The sequence below is a fragment of the Daktulosphaira vitifoliae genome, unplaced genomic scaffold (assembly GCF_025091365.1).
Source record: "Daktulosphaira vitifoliae isolate Bord-2020 unplaced genomic scaffold, ASM2509136v1 Scaffold_2, whole genome shotgun sequence".
Classification (NCBI taxonomy): domain Eukaryota; kingdom Metazoa; phylum Arthropoda; class Insecta; order Hemiptera; family Phylloxeridae; genus Daktulosphaira; species Daktulosphaira vitifoliae.
The window spans coordinates 4124999-4146977 of NW_026099573.1; the positions used below are offsets into that span (position 1 = coordinate 4124999).

A 21979-nucleotide genomic window follows, 5' to 3' on the forward strand; every position below is an offset into this window, starting at 1 on the left:
CTACAGTTAATAGGAGAAAGTACAAGTGTTTATGTTAGTAACAAATATACAGAATACTGATTAACGGTACAAATTAGTAGTTTTTATATAATCATCAATAGTAAAAGTACCCTCCCCATACTTAGCGACCGGTTCATACACAAGCGATCTATACCATACTATATACACGTGTATACACACGATCTAGCACAATAGCTCAGTGACTGCGGCAACTTTGTGTGCCAGTACCCGCTTTTAATATACTACTAACACTTGACCAATTTCATTTTATTCAAATATCCATTTCATTTTTGAATAGGGGAAATATTAGGAAAGGTAATGTAGTATCACATTTTAATACATGTAATAATTAATACTTATATTTAATAAAATATATCACCAAATCAGTGTTCCCCCGTGGATAAGATGAGTAATAAAATAATACCCTTACACAAGATTTAACTACCCTCTAACGCATTCCATAAAATGCCCACGTAAAAGATTCTATCACATTAACCAATCAAATACAGCAAAAAATATTTCAAGAATCTCACCAGAGATCACTAAACCAATTTTGCGGGCTATAAAAAGGCCATTTTCCCCCAAATTCGGGTGGTCCCTTTAAGGCTTCGCTTCTCTTACGGTGGTTATGTACGGTTTCTGAACATCCCTCTAGCGGACACTGGGACGCCTTGCCATTCTATCTCTGCATCTCTACGGCTCTCTGAAATTTTCAACCAAGATACAAGAAGTGAATGTGCGTGAGTTTATGTTTCATTCTTAGTTACAATTCTAGATAAAATCTGCACTATTTTTACCGTCTTTCGTAATTACTGAAAATATTATACGTCTTATTTTCGGTCGAATACTTTTGGTGATATAAATATTCTAACACATATAATATATTGGTGTTTATTTATTTATTTTTTATTTACATTTATATATATATAAGCATACTAAAAAGTTACATGACTAGATTGCATTGTGTTCTATTACTTATTGAAGCGCCACATCCTGGCTGGACAGAGTACTAGCACAATAATATCATAGTTAATACTCCATCTAATTATAAGCGTTCTCTAAAGTGTCTCTCCACTTATCGACTAGCTAGTCTGATCACTGCCCCAGTGCGGGCAATCGGAGTGTAGGACACTTCTATAATTTATAACGCATTACTTATTAATATTATTTTGTAATATACATTAGACATTCTAAGGTACTTAATTTTATTGAATTGTATCTATTACTTATTGAAGGGCCACAACCTGGCTGGACAGGGTAATAGTACAATAATATCATAATTAGAATTTCAGTTAATCACAAGATTTCTTCTAAGTGTCTCACCATTTATCGACCAGCCAGTCTGATCTCTGCCACAGTGCGGGCCATCGGAGTGTAGGACACTAACATAACTTATCGTGCATAAATCTATAGTACAGTCGCATCTAACCTAGGTCGTTCTACAGGTGATTGAAAAGAAGTAGGCCACATATCATAAGGTTCTTTGCATAAAGACAAAAATATTATTTGAGATCTCGCGTTGGTATATCCAGCTACGAAATACAAATAAATCAGAGTCGAAATATTATACTAATCAACTAAACAACTAAAAAGTGTTTCTCCACTTATCGACTATCTAGTCTGATCTCAGCCACAGTGCGGGCAATCGGAGTTTAGAACACTAGTATAATATATTGTGCAAAGAACCGAAATTGATCTCGCATCTACCCTAGATCACTCTTTGGACGACTGAAAAGACGTAGGCCACTTGGAAATAGTTTGTTGCACAGGACAGTTATGTTGTTTAGAAGTTCTTTATTTGCTTTATAAATTATTAAATAATAAATATATTAAGGTAAAACACCATATACAAGGTTAAAGACTATACTACATAAATATACAAAAGGTTTTTACAAAAACAGAGTTAAAATAAACTTAGATTTCACCTTGGGTAGATTTAATATAGAATTGTACTAGAAAAGTAGTTACACGCGAGTTAATAATAACATAAACCGTATAAATATAATTTCGTACATTGATGCATACACGTATACATCGATAATTGTTACATCAATTACATCATTGATCTCAAGAGAATATCTGCCTTATCAGGATAGTCAGAGGTAAGTGAAACATTTGTTTATATAATAAGTCTATAATAGATCCTTTACTAAAGAATTTTTAGTAATAAACAATTAGAACAAGATAGGTCATTGAGAATAAACTAAAATGTTCATAAAATAATATAATACTTGTGACTCGCCGGAAATTAGTGTACGCGTTTCTGTGCAGGAGCTAGGTAGTGACCCTTCTTTGTAATTCCATTTTATTCATACATTAGACGTCTTTACGCAAGCATACATACCCCCAGATCTCTTTCTATTTCATTTTATTGTAGTCACTGTCCGGTATCTATAGCCACTTTTACTTTCCATTGCTGCCCATCCTTTTTACACTACGCCCGCTACGATTATTATTTCCTCATTGGCCACCTGTGCTACATTTCTTTACATTTATTTCTTTTCACACCTAACAACATTCCTTTGTACCGCTACATAACCTTTTTACTTCTTTTTGTTTATTACAGTAATATTAACTCTCCTAGTTTGAATGAGACATAAAATTTCAAAGTTTTTTTTCAGTCATCTTTTTCTTTAGCTATTGCAAAAAATAAGTTGATATATTTAAACAGGCTTAATATAAAACCTTGAATTGTACAGCAATATATAATATATAAATTATTTTCGTACATTTTTAATTGTTTGGTTAGTAAATTTAAAATTACGTACACAAGAAATTCGCAAACATTACTATATTATATTTTTTCAGCATAAATTTACTGTTTTTTATTTAGTATATATAGCTATCAAAATTGTATGATATTATTTAGATTATAATTTAAGATATTTTACCCGACTACTGTTAATTATCCTGCAAGTGACGTCAAGAAGCTTAATCATGATGAAATCAACATTGTGTTCAATCATAATTCTTACAGTTTATTGCCGTTTTTCTAATGCGATTGATTGGAATAAATATCCCAATGGAAAACTTATGAAGTCCGAGGTAATATTTAGTGTTCCCTTTTATCTTATCTTAAGTCAAATAAACGATGGTAATATTACCGATGAGCAATATCACTTGGCCATGAAAATCAGGTCGTATAAATACTTATATTTGTTGGTAAGTTATTGTAAAAATACAATAAATAGTAATAATATAGAAGCATTTGGCACATCAAGCCAAATTATAAGTATGATTGCTAAACCAGTACAAAGTATTATCGAATTCATGAAACATCACCAAATAGATATTTATCATTTAGAGCAAATTGTGAACCATATAGTTTTGGTACTAAATTATTCCAATATAGCTTTCTATTTTAATACTTTTGAAGAATTTATTTACCAATTATTAATTCATGATATCAAAAAATTCAATTTTGAATTATTTAAAATACATAAATATTTGTTTGATGAAAAACTAGAGCGAGCAATTAAAACGTGGACTCTTTTTTATAATTTAACAGACGATTTAGAGAATGATGAAGAATCAGAAAAATATAATCGTCCGTCTATAACAACGAATTGTGTGCCAACAACATTTTATTTTTATAGAAAAATAATTACTGAGTATACAATTAAACCGTTAGTAGAAGAAATTATCCCGGAAATAAAAAACAAATTGAATATCCTGTGATGTAACATTTTGACGTATCCTTTAGAATAAGACGACAGACACAAAAAAAAAATCATATAATAATACAATTAATATTTGAAACTTAAATTGTAAATGAAATATTTCATTGGAAATTTGAAATATTAATAGTTATTTTTTATGTAATAAACAACGGATATAATTCTTAAAATATATGTAACTGACATTAATTAAAATAATAAATGACACGGATCTATTGAAAAATTTTCGTTGGCTATTTATTTTAATGTTGATTTTCTATTTCAATAATCTTGAAGCTATCTAAAAGTACTGCAAAGAGCTTTTCTGCTAGAATTTTTAAGTGTGTTATTCCTAAACGGAACTACGCTAGCCAGTGCCAAAACTAGTTTTCTTGGGCCCCACCCCAAGAAAACTAGTTATGTTTTAAAGACTAGGCCTATATTAAAAGTTCTATAACTTTTAGAGGTTATGAAGTGGTCAACTTTAGGATACTTTGATATAGTGCTAGTAGTATCTAAATAGCGGGTTCTGGGGATCAAAGGATGCCGCCATGGTAATTAGTGTCATACGTCATCAAAAAGTAATAAATTAAGAGTGTTAATGGGTAATTAAATGGTTAATTAAGGTCAATCGTAATTGTTAAAGTTGTAAATCAAGTGTGTTATTGTTAAAATTGCGATAATAATGTGGGTTGGCGGAGGGTAGGTGGTCAGCTGACTCGGCGTTACGTCGTTGTCGGTGTGACGTATGCAGCAACGCGTGCCCCTCAATCAGGAGCATCACAGGTGTTACGTAATATAATCGCCCTTAAGGTCATCACGTCACATACAATAATGTTAAAGACTCTGCCCCTGCCTACACCCTCCCACCTAGGAGTTGTACGTCAAACGGTCGCGCGTTATATTGTGTCATCGCAACCGCCGCCGCCGACGCCGCCATCGTCGTCGTCATCGACGTCGTCGACGGGGTATAAGCCGTAGTCGTGTAACCGCCCTGATGACGGTGTCGGTTGAAGGTGTGAATCGCAACGTTTGTATCTTTAGCGCGATAAAAATACGATGTACGCATGTCGAGGTGGTGATTAGCTTATTCCTAAGGTGCACGATGTATCGAATATGATAAATCAAAATTAACCGTACAGTATCGCCAATTATTTTCATTTTAGATAAAAATTGTACGTAAAATGTTGATTTTGGGTAATTTGTTAAAAAAAACTGAATATATTTATTATTTAGTTATTTGTTTGTAATCTAAACTTTGGATTATGATGCGGTGGGTGGTCATATAGTATATATGAGATGCAAGTTTTTTTTTTTGATGAAAAAAAAAATGCATTTTCCAGGTACACTACACGGTAACGGTGAAAAGTATGAATTTTAAACGTCGAATCCGCTATTTTGATATGCGACATGCACATATTTAGATAAAAACTACGTAAGAATGTTTATTTTACCTAATTTGTAAAAAAACAATCATTTGTTCAAAACGGGCATGGTACCAGATGGCTTTATAGATGATTATATATATTTTTATACTATCGTATTTGAGATATATACAGCAGATGGCTTACACTTGATGGCGACGATGCTGTCATTTTTATCGAATGTTAATCGTTAACATATGAGTTAATGAACTGCGTTTGACCATTATTCGTATAGTGAACAATAAATCAGTATTTTTTTTGTCAACAATATATGTATAATAATAATGACTGTTCCAGTTTTCTTATTATGAGGTGTTTAGCAAAAAACATTCTTAAATAAATACATTTTATTAAAAAAATAAAACTGTACTAATAAAAAATTAATAATAAATTTATAGTTTAATTTAATTTAATTAATTTGAAATATTGCATGATAAGTCGGTTGAATTTATATATAATTATGAACTGAATTTATATATAATAAATATTATATATAAATAATACATATTAATATTAAATATACCCAATGTTCTTTTAAATTATTTTTACTATTGTAAGTTGATACAGGAATTTACAAGTAATTTTTTATATATCTATTATCAAATATAGAATATAATCAAATAATTATTTATATACTTATAGAAATTAATAACTAATTTATATATATATATATATATATATTAGTAGATTTAATGATTATTTTTTATTGATATAACATTCAAATTAATAGAAAGGGAGCAAACTTTTGATGATATTTTTTTATTCAAAGTGTGTAATTACAATTAATTGATAAACAATAAATAAAATACTATAGAAACTTGCCAAAATTATGGTATGTGATGTCCATGCCGAACTGGTTTAATAATTGCCAGCGGTTTGTTTGTTGTATAGGATGCTACAGTAATAAATAAAAATTTATTAGTTTATAGTAATTATTTTGGAAATTAATATTTAATAAATATTGTACTTACACCATACTCCATTCACCGAAAAACGGATCTCTCGGTATTCACCATTACTATAGTTTGGATCTAAAAAATAAAAAAAGAATAAATGTATTATGTTTGTAACTATTTTTTAATATTTATACTTACTATTTATACTATCAATTTCAACTTTTGTTGAAATTTTTGTGTGATATTCATGGGTTGGGTTAGTATATAGTCTAACATATCTTTCTGTAAAAGTAAATTTGTTTTTTATATTTTCAATTACTATTTATGATATAATTATTTAACATTTTTTTACTTACCAATTTCGGAGTCGCTGTCTGAACTCCAGTAAATATCATCATTCATCATCGTTTAACACAATCTAAAACTATACGATTAAGATCGATACTGATCCAATTTTACATTTTACACTTAGTGTGAAATGTTACATTTTTCAAGTACTTTTTACACAAACATAAGGATAGATGAGGATGATGTGCTGAGAGTGTAATAACCCTCCTCTCTCCATATATCATTATCCCTATCTGTTTACTATAATTTAAATTATGATATAATAAACAATATCGAGTTTACTAATAACAATACAGCATATTGTATATAATTTAATGTGTTAAATTTATTTAATTATCACAACACTGTATATGTTTAAATAAAAATTCCATGGAACTTAACATGCGCGAAAACGAGACATAAATGTAATATATTATCTATTTCAAAAGTAATTAGACGATCAACTGTCATTTTCATCATTAACACAGAAGAACATATCATAAATTAAATTTCATTGCATTATTTTTAATCAGTGCAAGTATATAAAGTCTTGGATCGTTTATTCATTCGAAAGAATTATAAGAGTGCAGTAGTTTGTTCTAACAACCAGATTTTGTGCAAAGAAATTTGTTGTAGTTACATTTTTCGTTTGATAAAAAATTAAACTGTAAGTATAAAATGAATTTTTGTAATTATATATACTATTTTTAATGTCATAATATATTTAAAAAAATAAGAATTTTATATTATCAATTTAATTGAACTAAAAAGTTTTTTATCTTTGCAAATTTATTGGAATTCATATTATATAAATTTACATTATAACATTTTATTGTCTTAATTTACAAAGAATATTATAATAAAATGTTAATTATTTCAGATTTTATATCCACTAGCGATTACTTGCTGTTTCAATTGCATTTCGACGGAATGGAAAACTTATACTGTAACAAATACTTGTTGCATCAATTGCATTTTGAGGAATATATAAATAATGTAAGTTCTTTAAATTGTTATTTTAATATTATAAGTTGATTATTAACCAACAGTAAAATTAAATTTTTTTACTAATAATTTATTTGACGTAAAAAGTTATTTTTCTATAAATAAAAATTCGTTTTATCATAATTATTGAATAACGGTAAACAAGTCTAGATATTTTTTTCTAAATAAAGTTATTATTATTTTATTTTAGTTATCATGCCGCAAAATCCTTTTGTACCATTCGATTTTCTACCAGAACCTACTATTGAACTTTTAGTCGAAAGTGAATCTCGAAATTATCGGAATATATGCAAATACCCTGATATGTTTAGAATTGATATATTAGAAAAATTTAGGATAATACATAACCTCAAAAGAGGTTATCCTGTTTTAGTTTTTTACAGTGAAATAGACAACATCATTAGTTGCGGAAATTTCCAATGTAACAATATCCTTTTTTATAATCGTGATTATTTTAAAGTTGAAGAATTTATATTAATTCAACATGCTAGGGATGTGCAAGAATTAGCTAAAACAATATTATGTTCCGAATGTAATATTCGCTGTACATACCTTATGATTGATGTTAACTATTTTGAAAATCTTACCACATATAAAATTAATTTACAACAAATTAAAAATACAAGAGTAAATAATATTGATATAAGATCTTTAGTTCAACATTTTTAGTTATGAAAAAAATAATAAAATATCGAAATATGTTTTGTATGTATTTAAATAGAATTTTTACTTTGTTAAATAAAAAATTTTTTTTAGTAAAATGGATGTTGTAAAAAAACTTAAATCACAAGCTAAAAATGAATATGTCTCTATGTCATCATTACAATTGGATCGTCCATATCCAGTAACACAGCTGAGAGCTGTTGAAACCAGATATGGACACACCATAATTGCACGATTGGAAAATGGTTGTCTACCAAAATCTATATTTCTTCCCGATGAAGAAATAGAGCATTTTAATAGCAGTGAAAAAAAATTATGTTTAATATATCATGGAAAACGTGGTAAAGCATATANATGCTACCAATATCACTAACAACACTGACCGACAGCTCCGACTATATTACGCGAAACATTTTGTGTAACTTCAATACTAGAAATTTTTCTACACATCAGTTTTTTCAGATTTTTTTTTCTTGGACGGGTTAGACGGGCTCTGTACGGGCAAGGAGGTCGCTTGTACGGGCTTCGCCCGTACTAGCCCGTACGTGGCTACGGGCCTGATTTTGTGGTTAAACATTACTATATATATTATTGTTTTTTTTTCTCAAAAGAAATTAAAGCCAACAGAAGTATAATTAATAGATTGAGTATTACTACAGCAACGTATAGCGATTGTCAAATAAAAAGTTTTTCTCCATTTCCGATAAAATAAATATAGTTTACAATCAAAATAAAAAAAAATCGGTTATTTTTTGCCCTTCACATTTCATTTTTCTTATTTCAAAAAAAAAAAATTCATACACATAAATACTTAACATATACACACACATTTTTTTTTTCTTTTTCAAGTCTTAATCAGCTTTTTCTTCCTTTAAAAAAAAATTTTTAGCTTTTTTTTTTCTTTCCCCTTTACCTAATACCACTCATATCCATTATACTATTAGCAAATTTAATTTTGTTAATTATTTAAACTTTTTTTTTTTCCTCTCTCATTCATCCTCCTTTTCAAAAAAATATTTTCTGTTTTTATTTTTCCTCTTGTTTATTTAATAAATATTTTAGTTTCAGTTTTTTGTTGTTTTATATAGTAAAAAATAAATCTATTTAATTTATGTGGAGAAAATAATGTCAGTATAATCATTAGTATTAATATATTAGCTACAGGAAAATGAATAAAAAAAACTAGTTTTATAATTTTAAAATAATAGTCTATACATATAATTGATTATATCATTAGTACTACTTTGCTTGTAGAAAATTAATTTGTTGAAAGTTTAANAAAAAATTAATTTTAATTAATTGTAGAAAATTAATTTGTTGAAAGTTTAATTATTATTTAAAGAGAAATGTACTTTTTACAAAAAATAAAAATTATTCATAATATAACATAATAAATGATATTAAAAAAAAAAACCGTGGAATGCTACCTTATACAGTGGAACCTCGATTAACCGTGCTTCGATTNAACCGTGGAATGCTACCTTATATACATTTTTTTCATTATTTAATTGTATAAATGTTATAATCTGATTTTGTAGATATTTTCACATTGTAATCTTAAAACTTTGTTACAAATTTAAATATATATATATATAATAATAAAAATAAATCTATTTAATTTATGTGGAGAGATTATAAAGTATAAAAGAAAAAAAAGGTTTTGGTACAATCATTAGTATTAATATAATAGCTACAGGAAAATGAATAAAAAAACTATTTTTATAATTTAAAAATTATAAAATAAACTTTTTACGTCAAATAAAAAAAAATTTCATAGTATAACATAATAAATGATATTTAAAAAAACTATGAAATGTTACTCTATATACTTTTTAACACGCTTATATTAGTTTCACCTGTATGTATGTATGTATGTATGTATGTATGTATGTTTGTAACTCTCCAAACGCCACGCGTTATCGCATATTCCGTCGTCTAGACTAGACTGTTATACGCATTCACCCCTCCCCACGCCTCGCTCATCTCACGACGGCACACTATTCCTATAAAAATTTACAGTGTGCCGTAACATACGTCTCTACCCACTAGGCTAACTACTTGTTATCCCATAGGATAGCAATATGTAAAATGTAAATTATGATAAATATACATATAATTTCTCAAATNTTTGTAACTCTCCAAACGCCACGCGTTATCGCATATTCCGTTGTCTAGACTAGACTGTTATACGCATTCACCCCTCCCCACGCCTCGCTCACAATACGACGGTACACTATTCCTATAAAAATTTATTTTTAGTTATCGTACCCGTACACGCGTGCTTGTCATCAATATTATATATATGTAAACAAATTTTTATTTTGACTGACCAATAACGCCCGCGTCTAATGCGCCTTACGTATATATATATATATTCCTACCGCCGTTTATACCTCGGGTATAACGTTAGTCCGACCCGCCCGGCCATAAAACACAGCTATACTTAGTGCATGATACTTTTACGTAGTTAAGTCGCATTATTTGTATAAATATATATATTCTAATTACTATTAAAATTAATATATTAACACGATTTATTCTAATTAAGAGATATAAAGTATTCATTCCGATTACGAGGGATGATTTCCGTATCGTCATTTTTCGTCACTACCTCCACGTTCCGGGAGTGAGTAATTTACGCGCCTGCTGCTTTCCTTGGATGTGGTAGCCGTTTCTCAGACTCCCTCCCCGGAATCGAACCCTGATTTCCCGTTACCCGTAACAACCATGATATTGATAGTAACTACTATCATAACATGAAACTAAAAAGTAAAAAATAAATATAGTTTAAAAAACTAAAAAAACACGCTTTTAAAGCACATCGAACTAAAAAGTTAAAAATAATTTTTAAAATAGTTTAAAATAATTATGAAAAAAAATACTAGTATTACTGTGATAAAAGCGTGGGTGCATTGTGTCATATTTTTCGTATATTGAGCGCCCCACGCTTTTATCACAATAATACTAGTATTTTTTTTCATAATTATTTTAAACTTATTTTAAAAATTATTTTTAACTTTTTAGTTCGATGTGCTTTAAAAGCGTGTTTTTTTAGTTTTTTAAACTATATTTTTTCATTATTTAGTTGTATAAATGATGATGTCTGATACAGTTTGTGGTTGTGGTGCAATATTCGGGGACATCGATAGTCTTCAAAAACATTGCAACAATAATTTGAATCATAGACCAACAATTTATTGCACTGTATTAATATGATTATATTGTACAAACAAGACGAAACAAATATCAAACACGTTTATGAAGATCATTGTTCCAGTGATATGAGTTTTAATGAATTCAAATCAATGTGTTCATAATGTTGGAATATAGTTTCATTACTATAGTGAAAGATGATGACCTCAACAATGGTCGATATCGATGTGGGCTTGATATATTCATAAAAATGACGTGAGTATAAAAAGACGACTCATACTGCTATATGTTTAGTTAATATTAAGATGTCGAATAAAGTGTTGAAAGAAATCATACGCTCTAAACAAAACATAAAATATAAAATACAGTTAATTCATAGAAATGTTGAGAAATCGGAAAATTTTGTATGTACACATATGTCACTGCTGGTGAAACCTCTTTAAGAAATAGTTAATCAAAACCGTGTTGAAGTGGAAGAAAAACAAAAGCATAGAAAGTCATTGTTTCGTCACTTGGACAAAGCTCGTTCTAGAGTAAAAACTGATTACATCCAAAGAAAATGATATGATACAGAGCTCTAGCTCCTACCGATTGGATGATGAATGGGTGAGGCGGCGGGGGGGGCTCTGCTCTCTCTAAATTACCCTACTTATATTGATTCGGTCATTTTTAAAAAAGTTATGGCAATTTTAAGTAAAAAAAATTGAAAAAATGTCGAAAATTAACGATTTTTAAATTTGTAATTTTTTGGGGGATTTCTCCTGTTTTCGAGGAACGAGGAATTTTTTTTCAAATTTTGAGGTTAATGTCTTTGACTAGATACGATTTGTGATCTTTTGACATATTTTTCATCAAAATTGGTCCAGCGAGAGCTGAGATTGAGCGTATACAGACAAAAAAAAAATATCATAGTAAAATTAATACCTTGAAGCTAAAAGGTAACAAATTATAATAGACGCAGGTCCCATTGTAGAGAATCCTTTTTCTAAATCTAATATACACAGAGAGACTAATTAATCGAAATAAACGCAAGACACTTTAAACGATTGTTGACACTGAAGGAAGAAATCACCATAAGACCAACTTAGTCAATTACAAAAGGAAATAAAGGTAAGCGTAAATATGTATTTGCATGCTTTATTTTTAAAAAAATTCACGTAATAAACAAGAATAAGAATAAATGAGGTAGGGATATTTTATTATTTGATAAATAAATATAGTTCGACCCCGAGATACCACTTCATATTTACCCTCTTTTTATTTTAACATATATACTACATCCTCTACCACATCTTTACTACTATTTTAACCTTTTAATTTTTGTTTATTACAAATTAAATTTATATAATAATTTTAATTATAATGAATTCAATTTTTTTAAATTAAGTTACTAATTAATGACTCAAATTCGATCAAATGTATAGAATAAAATTAATATTGTAACTAATTTTGAACAAAAAAAAAAAATGGTCATCGAAAAATGTTGTCACTACTTGGGCCCAATTAAATAATCTTACTCCGGGCCACCAAATAAGTATAACCTGAGCCTTTTTCTTGTACTTATTATAAAAGAAATAAATCAACGGTTTAATAAAAAAAAAAAAAAAAGAGTACAAAATTTCCTTGAGAATACATGATAGAAAATTAATAAACTAACTATCGTATAACGTGACATAATATGAACCTTTAAATCTATTCATTTCTTATGGTATAAATATATGTTTTGCTTTGCTAATGGGCGCGCGTACGTTATATCCGGCCGTGTAATCAGAGAACTGTACAGTTGCTGTCAAGGAGAACGCAGTACACACAATAGTCTTTATAAATTTAATAATCGTTCCCTATGTGACAAATACACTGGCCACCACTGTTCATATCTGTATAATTTTAATATTATTCTATATTTTTATCTTTTTTATATTCTATAGATTGTAGACTGATACCCTCTCCCAAACGTGATCGTCGTCGGTGTGTAAAAAGGTTGACTCTCTTCACTTTAAACCACCGAAGTGGTACTTTGCTGTATGTGTATAGCTAATTTTTTTTCGTATGTAATATTTTTTAAAAAACGATGTATCAACTTTTACAAGACACCAGCCATTTCGGGATCCCCGTCGTATGATGAGCCCCATCCGAGACTAGATATCGTATATTTTTTTTGTTATACATTAATGTTTTGAGCCTTTTTCTGTTTAAATGTATTGCTCATATTAGATATATATATATATATTTTTTTTTTGCTCATCATTTACTATGAGCTAGAATTGCTATTTATAAGGTTATTGGTCAGTGGTGTATCATGTATACTATGGTGGGGTTTAAAAATCGAATGTCTTTTTTTTTTACGCTACCCCTTAATTTTTTTTAATGGTTAAAAAAATTAGCTGTGCAAAATTTGGTACTGATCCGTTTAGTTTAACCCGTGCACCCAGGACTATTTAGTTGAGTCCAAAAGTCAAATTTAATAGAAATAATTTATCTATGTCTCATAACTTTTTTTTTGTTTAACTTAGAATTATAAAAGTAAAACTCAAATAAAAAAATTTTAAACAAAAAATTCAAAAATAATAATTTCAATGTTGTTTTCTTAATAAATAGCCTACAAAGACACTACATACAGTAAAAAACATGTAAAAGTCTTAAAAATACGTTATAACTGATTTTGTTGATTTTTACTTATTTATTTTTATTTTATTCTTTAGAAAACGCATATTCGTTTAAAAAAATATTCTAAAAGTTTGATTTTTTATGCTTAGTACGATAATTATATTAGATTTATTATTTTATGGACAGTTAATTAATAATTAATTACATATACGTCTAACACTTCAAAAATCATGCAAATCAAGTCGATTTTTGTCTGCAAATGTGTTGTTGCTGAAGTGAAAATTTTGCTGAAGCAGATGAATGTGAGTTGTTTGTTGAACAATTCGGACAGATATAACCACGTGTTCATGAAGACGGGTTTCACTATGATCCGTTGGAAGAAGATTATTTGGTGGCAGAAGATGATGATGACTACGAGGAAGAAGAAATTGAGGACAGCTGTGAGGATTTTGTTGGTATGTATGTTAGCAATTAACTTTATAAACAAACTTCTTAACAATGATTTATTTTTTATTTTTAGATGATGATTTATCACCAGATCCTGAACCAACCTGTTTTATCAACATGTTTTATCTCTTTTAGAGATTCATTTTCACTGAAATCATGGGAGTTAGAAGTAATAGAAATGCATATGTTAGAACAGCAATTCTGCCAGATTTGTTAGACGGCTGTACAATGACGTCTATAATATAACGTCTATAATAATCGTGAACTCGCGTGTAGCATACCAGTGTAATATTATAGACGTCATTTGTTAAGGCTTTTATCAAATTTATTAGGCCGGGTCACAGTACCAAACCAATTTCTTCCGCTACACTTATGAGGAGGTTAAATTCACAATGAGTAGGTGGAAAAGAAATTTTGTAGGGACCAATTACAAAAATGTTAGCATTAGACTGGAAATGGACGGAAGAGCAATGTCAACCTACATTTTTGTGTGTAACACAAATACTAGTCAATGTGCAGAAATGTTAGAGGTAATGAACCATCCTATTACATCAGTCACAACACATAAAGAAATATTTAGCTATGAAAGCACACTGCTTGAAGTATGCGATTTCAAAAGATGTGTATACTGTCTCAAAATATTGCATATTTTGCTTAATTTTAATGATATACAAACTATAATAGATCGTTTTGTCAGACTTATTGACAATAACGATGATAATTATTACGTAAAAATGTTATTCTAATATTTATTTTCGTTAAAATAAATTTTTTATTATTTTTTTAATGTCATAATAATAATAATATTGTTTACTAAAAAATAATACATTTTTGTAATCTGTTTATTATTTTTATATTAGTTTATAAGATGCAACTACAAATCTTTAGTTTCAATGCTGTTTTCATTACTAAAATATAATACTATTTAATAATTATTGGCAGTAACCATAGCTTGGCATACTGTAGTTTATAATGACCGTAAGCGTAGGTAGTAATACGGTCTTTTGATATAAACCGCTTATCATCCAAACGGTTTAATGTCATTTTCATAGTACGAGGGTCTAGCGAAAAGTAATGCCTCCCATTCGCTAACTCGGGAAGTAGTGGGGATAATAACACGTTCGCAGTCTCGTTTGATAGCCTGCAGTGTCTGGAATTAGTATGCGAAGTTTCGTCGCCTTAGATTGTATGGTTTATATGTAGTGCGATGTCTACGGAAACGCTTTCTGAAAGTCTGTATAAATAGTGTCCAATTGAACACATTGATTTAAATTCGAAAGGATCTCCTGAAAAAGTAGAATATTTGTAGAAACTGACATTGGGTCTGAAACCATGTTGGTTATTAGAAATGAGGGAAGTCATAATTAAAGACAACTTTTTTGTAATTAGTGCTTCAAACATTTTCGGAATCATGGACATTTTGGAAATCGGCCTATAACTTGTAACATTATGTTTATCTCCAGATTTATACACTAGTGTTAAAATGATCTTTTCCAGATGTTAGGGAAATAACCCAAGATAAAGACTTAAAAAAAAAATTTATGTGTATCTGTTATGAATATATGTGTATTATGTGACTTTTTAAATAAAAATAATAAAATAAGTATGAGAAAAAAAACCAAGCTAGTGGGTATTGGCAAAAAATTAATAATATTTTTATAAATTCAACAGTCACATATTTTGATAACTGATTTTTTTTTTATTGTAAACTAAATATGTTGCTGTATAAAACTCAATTTCTAATATTTTTTTGGTTACTTCGGGTGTACCACAAGGGTCGCACTTAGGTCCTCTCTTATTCATACTATTTATAAATGATTTAACATCTAATTTTGATAGCTCAGTTAATATTCTATTATTTGCTGATGATGTGAAATCATTTTCAGTTTTAAATTACCAAATGATGCAATAAAATTGCAGTCAAATTTAGATAAATTTGTTGAATGGAGTCGTGCTAATCACCTTCCATTAAATATAAATAAGTGTAGTGTGATCACGTTTTCCCGAATAAATAATATAATCATCTATAATTATTTGATTAATAGTAATATACAGTGTTGAGAAGGAATTGGTTCCAAAAGGAACGGATTCCTAGAACGAGTTCTTTTTGAAGGAACGATGCTAGGAACTGCTTCCTTTTAAAATAAAGGAACGAGGAAAATGAACAAATTCCATTTTTTAATGAACGCGAACGGAAATTACAGTTCCTAAAATTTTTTATAAACATGTTTTAGTGTAGTTTTCTTCGTATCTAGACATTAAAATATTAAGGTATTTTTAGTTGAATTTTGACAATGGAAGTCCCCTATATACCCAGCCGAGATCGTAGGCTTTTTAAATGAATCAATTGACTATAAATAGAGTTATTCTCACATGTAGGTATACAGTAAATATTTAATATATGTGTACATATATTAAATAATGCACCGAATATTATCGTCGTTTCTTGTTAACTAATATATGTTAAAGGTTTTGGGTTTTCTGATTTATTATTTCTAACTTATATGTAGACAATATACATTGGTCGCGTTGACACAAGTCGTTAGCATTTACTACCTGCTTATAAATATAATTTTCGAATACTTTTAGATAAGGAATACTACAAATTTGTTTTGTATTCGACTGCTGATGAAAATCATTGATGTCCGTTATCATGATCTCATTGCCACAATTTTTTTAATAACTTGGTTACATAAAAAGAACGAAGAGTGGAACGAGTTCTTATTTTGGAGGAACTGTATCTGGAACAAGTTCCTTCTTAATATAAAGAACTAGGATCTGGAACGAGTTCATATTTTAGAAAATGAACGGGGAACGGAACGAGTTCCATTTAAAAAGGAACTTTCCCAACACTGGTAATATATTTACAAGAGTTTCCTCTATCGGAGACTTAGGGATAATCTTTAATTTTAATTTGGATTTTTCCACCCATATTAACACCTTTATTAAAAAACTTTTAAGATACTTTGTTTTATTAATAGAAGCACGATAAATTTAAAAAAAACTAATGCCTTAAAAACTTTGTTTTTCCTTGGTTAGATCTCATCTTGAGTATGGATCAATTGTATATGTCATATACCAGTCTAATCGAAAATGTTCAGTATAAGTTTTTAAAATTATTATGCTTTAAATTAAATATACCCATCTCAAGAGAATTATACAAGTTGCATATTTCACGATTGGGGATTGTGTCTTGTGATTTGAGGAGAAATGTTGCGTATATAATGTTCCTAAATGACATATTAAATGGTCTTATTTATTTTCCGGAATTATTATCTTACATTGGTTTTAATGTACATACTCACGTATTAAGAAAATATAATTTTTTTCATATTTTTCTTCCTAAAAATATTTATACTTCCTCCTCGTTTTTCCCGAGAGCTATATCTTTGGCTAACAGTATTATGGATTATATCGATTTTTTTTCTATGTCGCGTTTTGTATTAAGACAAAATGTTTATTTGGCTTTAAATTTAAATTTAAATTCTCTTGTATAATTTATTATAATTATATTTTTATTCATTACAATCATGTTATTATTATTTCTTTTTTTACAACTGTTTTTTTTGGGTGGGTTTTATTATTTAATTAATTAAAATGCCACTTAGTGAAAAAATTTTTATAATCGGCCATATGGAACATCAAATCACGGAAGTAAATTACCATCTAGAGGAGATTGTTTAAAAGTTTTAATGTATAATATGAGATTTCCAAAATTAAATTTAAACGAAAGTGCTGCTCTAGTTATAGAAGAATGTTAAGTTTTTTGGAAGAAAGCTCGAATACCGACTCAAGAACCTCATAAATGTAAAGACAAGTTGAAAAAGTTGTATGAGAAATGGAGATCATTAACAAAAAATGCCAAAAAAATTTCTGAAAATTTAAAACAAAAAGAAAATATGTTTTTAGAAAAAATCAATGATTTATTTGATATAGCCCACCAAAACGCACTCAAATTGATTAAAATTAAAGAAGATAGGCTATTTTTAAATAAACAAAGAGAAAAAGGACGTCCAGGTTCAATGTTGGGAGTAGATAGAAAACTAAGTGGGATTGAAAAACGAAAATTTACTCGTGAAGAAGAGATTAACACTAGGCGTGAAAAGTATTTAAATACGCCGTCTACGTCAACTGGTAAACTCAATTAAATTAATAAAACATACAATTTTTAATTTTTTAACTTAAGACAGTAAAACTAAAAATCAATACTATATTTCACAGGAATTATACATTATTCAGATTTTGATGAATGCGATATTCATGTAAAATTAAATGAAGAAAAAAACATTCAAAATATTAGAGACGGTATAATTGATGATTTTGAGTCAATAATGAAATTTGAAAATGAAGAAAAAATTCCAAATTCTGAAGTTGATACAGTTGTAAAACATAAACGAGCTCGTAAAGAAATTTTAACACCACGATTAGCTACAGTACTTGATAAGTGTAAAATAAGTGAGAGAGATACGGTCCATTTACTTACAGCTTTTTTGGATGCAGTTTCATTAGATTCAGCTGATTATATAATTAATCGTACATCTATACGTAAAGCAAGAGATGATTATCGAAGAACTTACTAGGAAAAGGTAAGAAAAAATTATTTAAGTATAGGAAAAGATGTTGTAACAATACATTGGGACACAAAATTATTAAGTAACATTATTGGACAAAAAGTCGATAGATTAGCAGTAATTGCAACGTCCCATGCAGTTGACAAACTTTTAGAAGTACCAGAAATATCCGCTGGAACTGGTTTAGAAATATGCTCCGCTATTTATGAAGTTATTGATAGCTGGGGATTGATAAATAATATCCAAGCGTTTGTTTTTGATACAACAGCATCTAATACTGGGAAATTTAATGGTGCTTGTTCCTTATTAGAAAGGAAAATTGAACGACATATATTATTTTTCGGTTGTCGTCATTATATATACGAAATAATATTATCATCAGTTATAACGATTTGTAAAGTAAGCGTCATGTCAGGACCTGATATTCCGCTATTTAAAAAATTTAAAAATCAGTGGGATACCATTATAAAAACTGATTTTTCTACTGGAATTTCTCATGCTAGAGTTCGACATATTTTAAATAATGATATTGATGAAATTTTAAAGTTTTGTTTTGATAGACTTAATTTATTGTTTACGCGAGATGATTATAAAGAATTTCTTATTTTAATTATTATTTTTTTGGGGGGTGTCCCTCCAGAAGGAGTAAAATTTAAAAAACCAGGAGCATACCATTTAGCACGTTGGATGGCTAAAGGTATATACGGCCTAAACATTTTCTTATTTAGAAATCAGTTTAAGTTAACTACACTCGAGGAAAATTCTTTCGCAGAACTTAATTGCTTTATTATAAAATGTTACGCTCTGAACTGGTTTACTGCCTCAAACAGTGAAATGGCTCCTTTAAATGACATCAGATTTTTAAGAAAATTGCATGAATATTCTAAAATGAATAAAGATATTTCTGAAGCTACAATTAGAAAATTTTTAAATCATTTATATTATTTGAATTAAGAATGTTTATCTTTTGCATTATTCGATCAAAGAGTAGACGATGATACAAAATTGAAAATGACTAAAAAATTATGTGAAGACATCTTCGATGAAGAAGATAAAATAGAAGAAGAGATTGAGACCCCCAAAAAACTAATTTTAAAAAAAGGTGACATTCCATTTATTTTTAATAATGACGATAAAACTATTTTAGTTAAACTTATTAGTAAAAAATCTCTAAAGATGTTTAAAAGATTCAATAAAAATAGTGATTTTTTAAAAACTCATCCCAACACGTGGAATAATTCAGCTAATTATAAATATGGCGAGGAAAAAATTAAAAAACTTAAAGTTGTCAATGATGCAGCAGAAAGAGGAATTAAACTTATTGAGGAATTTGATCATAAAATTACAAAAAATGAAGAGCAAAAACAATTTCAATCATAAATGATAATAGTGAAACTTTAAATGAACAATGTATTCCAATGCAGAAAAAAATGATTTTGTGCAACAAAAAAAAAAAAGAGGACGTAAGAAAAATGAGGGTCTAAAAACTAGAAAACGGTTATCAAATTCTAAAGCTTGGGTAAGAAATGTTGAAAAAGAAAAAAAAACATAAGGCTTTGAATATATTACAACAACAAATAAGATTATTAAAAAAAAGTCTTTATTACCGCCATGTTCTTGTAGAATGAAATGTTTTGAAAAATTTTCCAATGAAAAAAGAGAAATAATTTTTAATAACTATTACAATTTACCAAGGGAAAGTCAACAACAGTTTATTGCATCGTCTGTCATTGAAACTGATAAAAAAGTGGAAAAAATAAAGACAAGGAGAGTAGAAGAAAATATAGTAGATTATATTTTCTTTCAAAAAGAAATGAAAATATTAAAGTTTGTCAACTCATGTTCCTAAATACCCTATCAGTCACTTTAAAACAAGTGAGGTATACTGTTGAAAAAAAAAGATTAACTAATTCTGGTATGTGCAAAGTTAACAATAGAGGTAAGCATGGAAATCATAAAAAAATTAATGAAAATAACAAGACATTATTCGTAACCACATCAAAATGTTCCCTTCTATGGAAAGTCACTACTCAAGAGCACACTCAGAAAAAACTTATCTGAACCCCGATTTATCTATTTCTCAAATGTATAGATTATATGTCAGTTACTGTAAAAATTTAGGAATAGTTGCTCTTAATGAAGCTATCTACAGAAAAATTTTTGTTGAAGAATTCAATGTCTTTTAAAAAACCAAATAATGACACATGTCAGCAATGTGATACATACGATATGATTATGAAATCAACTACAGATGAAGAAACGCGAGAATTTGCAAAGATAGACAAAAATAAACATTTAGAAATGGCTGAAGAATCACATGAAGAAAAGAAAAAAGATAAATACTTAAGTAAAACTAACTATAAAATTGCAACTATTTCTTTCGACTTGCAAAAATGCCTTCCTACACCAATGTTAATGAATGGTGTATCATTTTATAAGAGGCAACTATGGACACTCAACTTAACAATTTATGAAACCACTTTTGATCAATCAAGACCTATTTGCTATTTGTGGAATGAGACGATTGCCGCAAGAGGAGGCCAGGAGATTGCATCGTGTCTTTTCAAACACATTTTTGAGGAAGTGAAAGAAGATATTGAAATCATTAATTTTTATAGTGACTGTTGTCCGTGACAAAATCGTAATATTTATATGACTATAATGTTATTGCAAGTTGTGAACATATGTAAGGTCAGACAGAGACAACTTACTATTAATCATAAATTTTTACAGACGGGTCATACGCATATGGAGGCGGATTCCATCCATGCACTTATAGAAAAAACTAAAAAAAAAATTTAGCAACCATTGAAGTTCCTAGAGACTAAGTAGATCTAATCAGGATGATACACCGCACTCCACCTATTAAAGTACAAGAAATGGTACAAATAGAATTTTTTTACTTTAAAAAACTTCTTAGTACTACATATGTTCACCGCAAGTATAATAATAAAAATGAAACTGTATCTTGGAATAAAATTAAATGGATTCAATACAGAAGTAGTTCACCTGGAGTAATGTTCTACAAGTACTCATTTGGCCAAGAAGAATTCTTGGAACTACATTTAGAAAGAAAAAGTACAAGAAAATCTGTTAAAACAAATATTGTTCTTGAACCTATTTCAACTACACCACTACCACTACCAACAGAAAAGATACAAGACCTGAAATCACTAATGAAATACATTCATCCTAACAGTAGGCAATACTATGAAAGCTTTATGAATAAT

The 21979-nt window shown here is 28.6% G+C and overlaps 1 long non-coding RNA gene and 1 pseudogene across 2 annotated transcripts; both read left to right on the forward strand.

Annotated features, from left to right (window-relative positions):
• Window positions 1–6864: 6864 nt before the first annotated feature.
• Window positions 6865–11163, forward strand: LOC126898890 (uncharacterized). 2 transcript variants are annotated; one of them, XR_007702409.1, is made up of 3 exons: window positions 6865–6970; window positions 7184–7299; window positions 11057–11163. It is a non-coding gene; the product is annotated as an uncharacterized LOC126898890 (long non-coding RNA). The 2 variants fall into 2 exon arrangements; XR_007702408.1 differs by lacking the exon at window positions 11057–11163 and adding an exon at window positions 7499–8000.
• An 8955-nt stretch (window positions 11164–20118) lies between these two features.
• Window positions 20119–20810, forward strand: LOC126897330 (uncharacterized; annotated as a pseudogene).
• Window positions 20811–21979: the final 1169 nt, after the last annotated feature.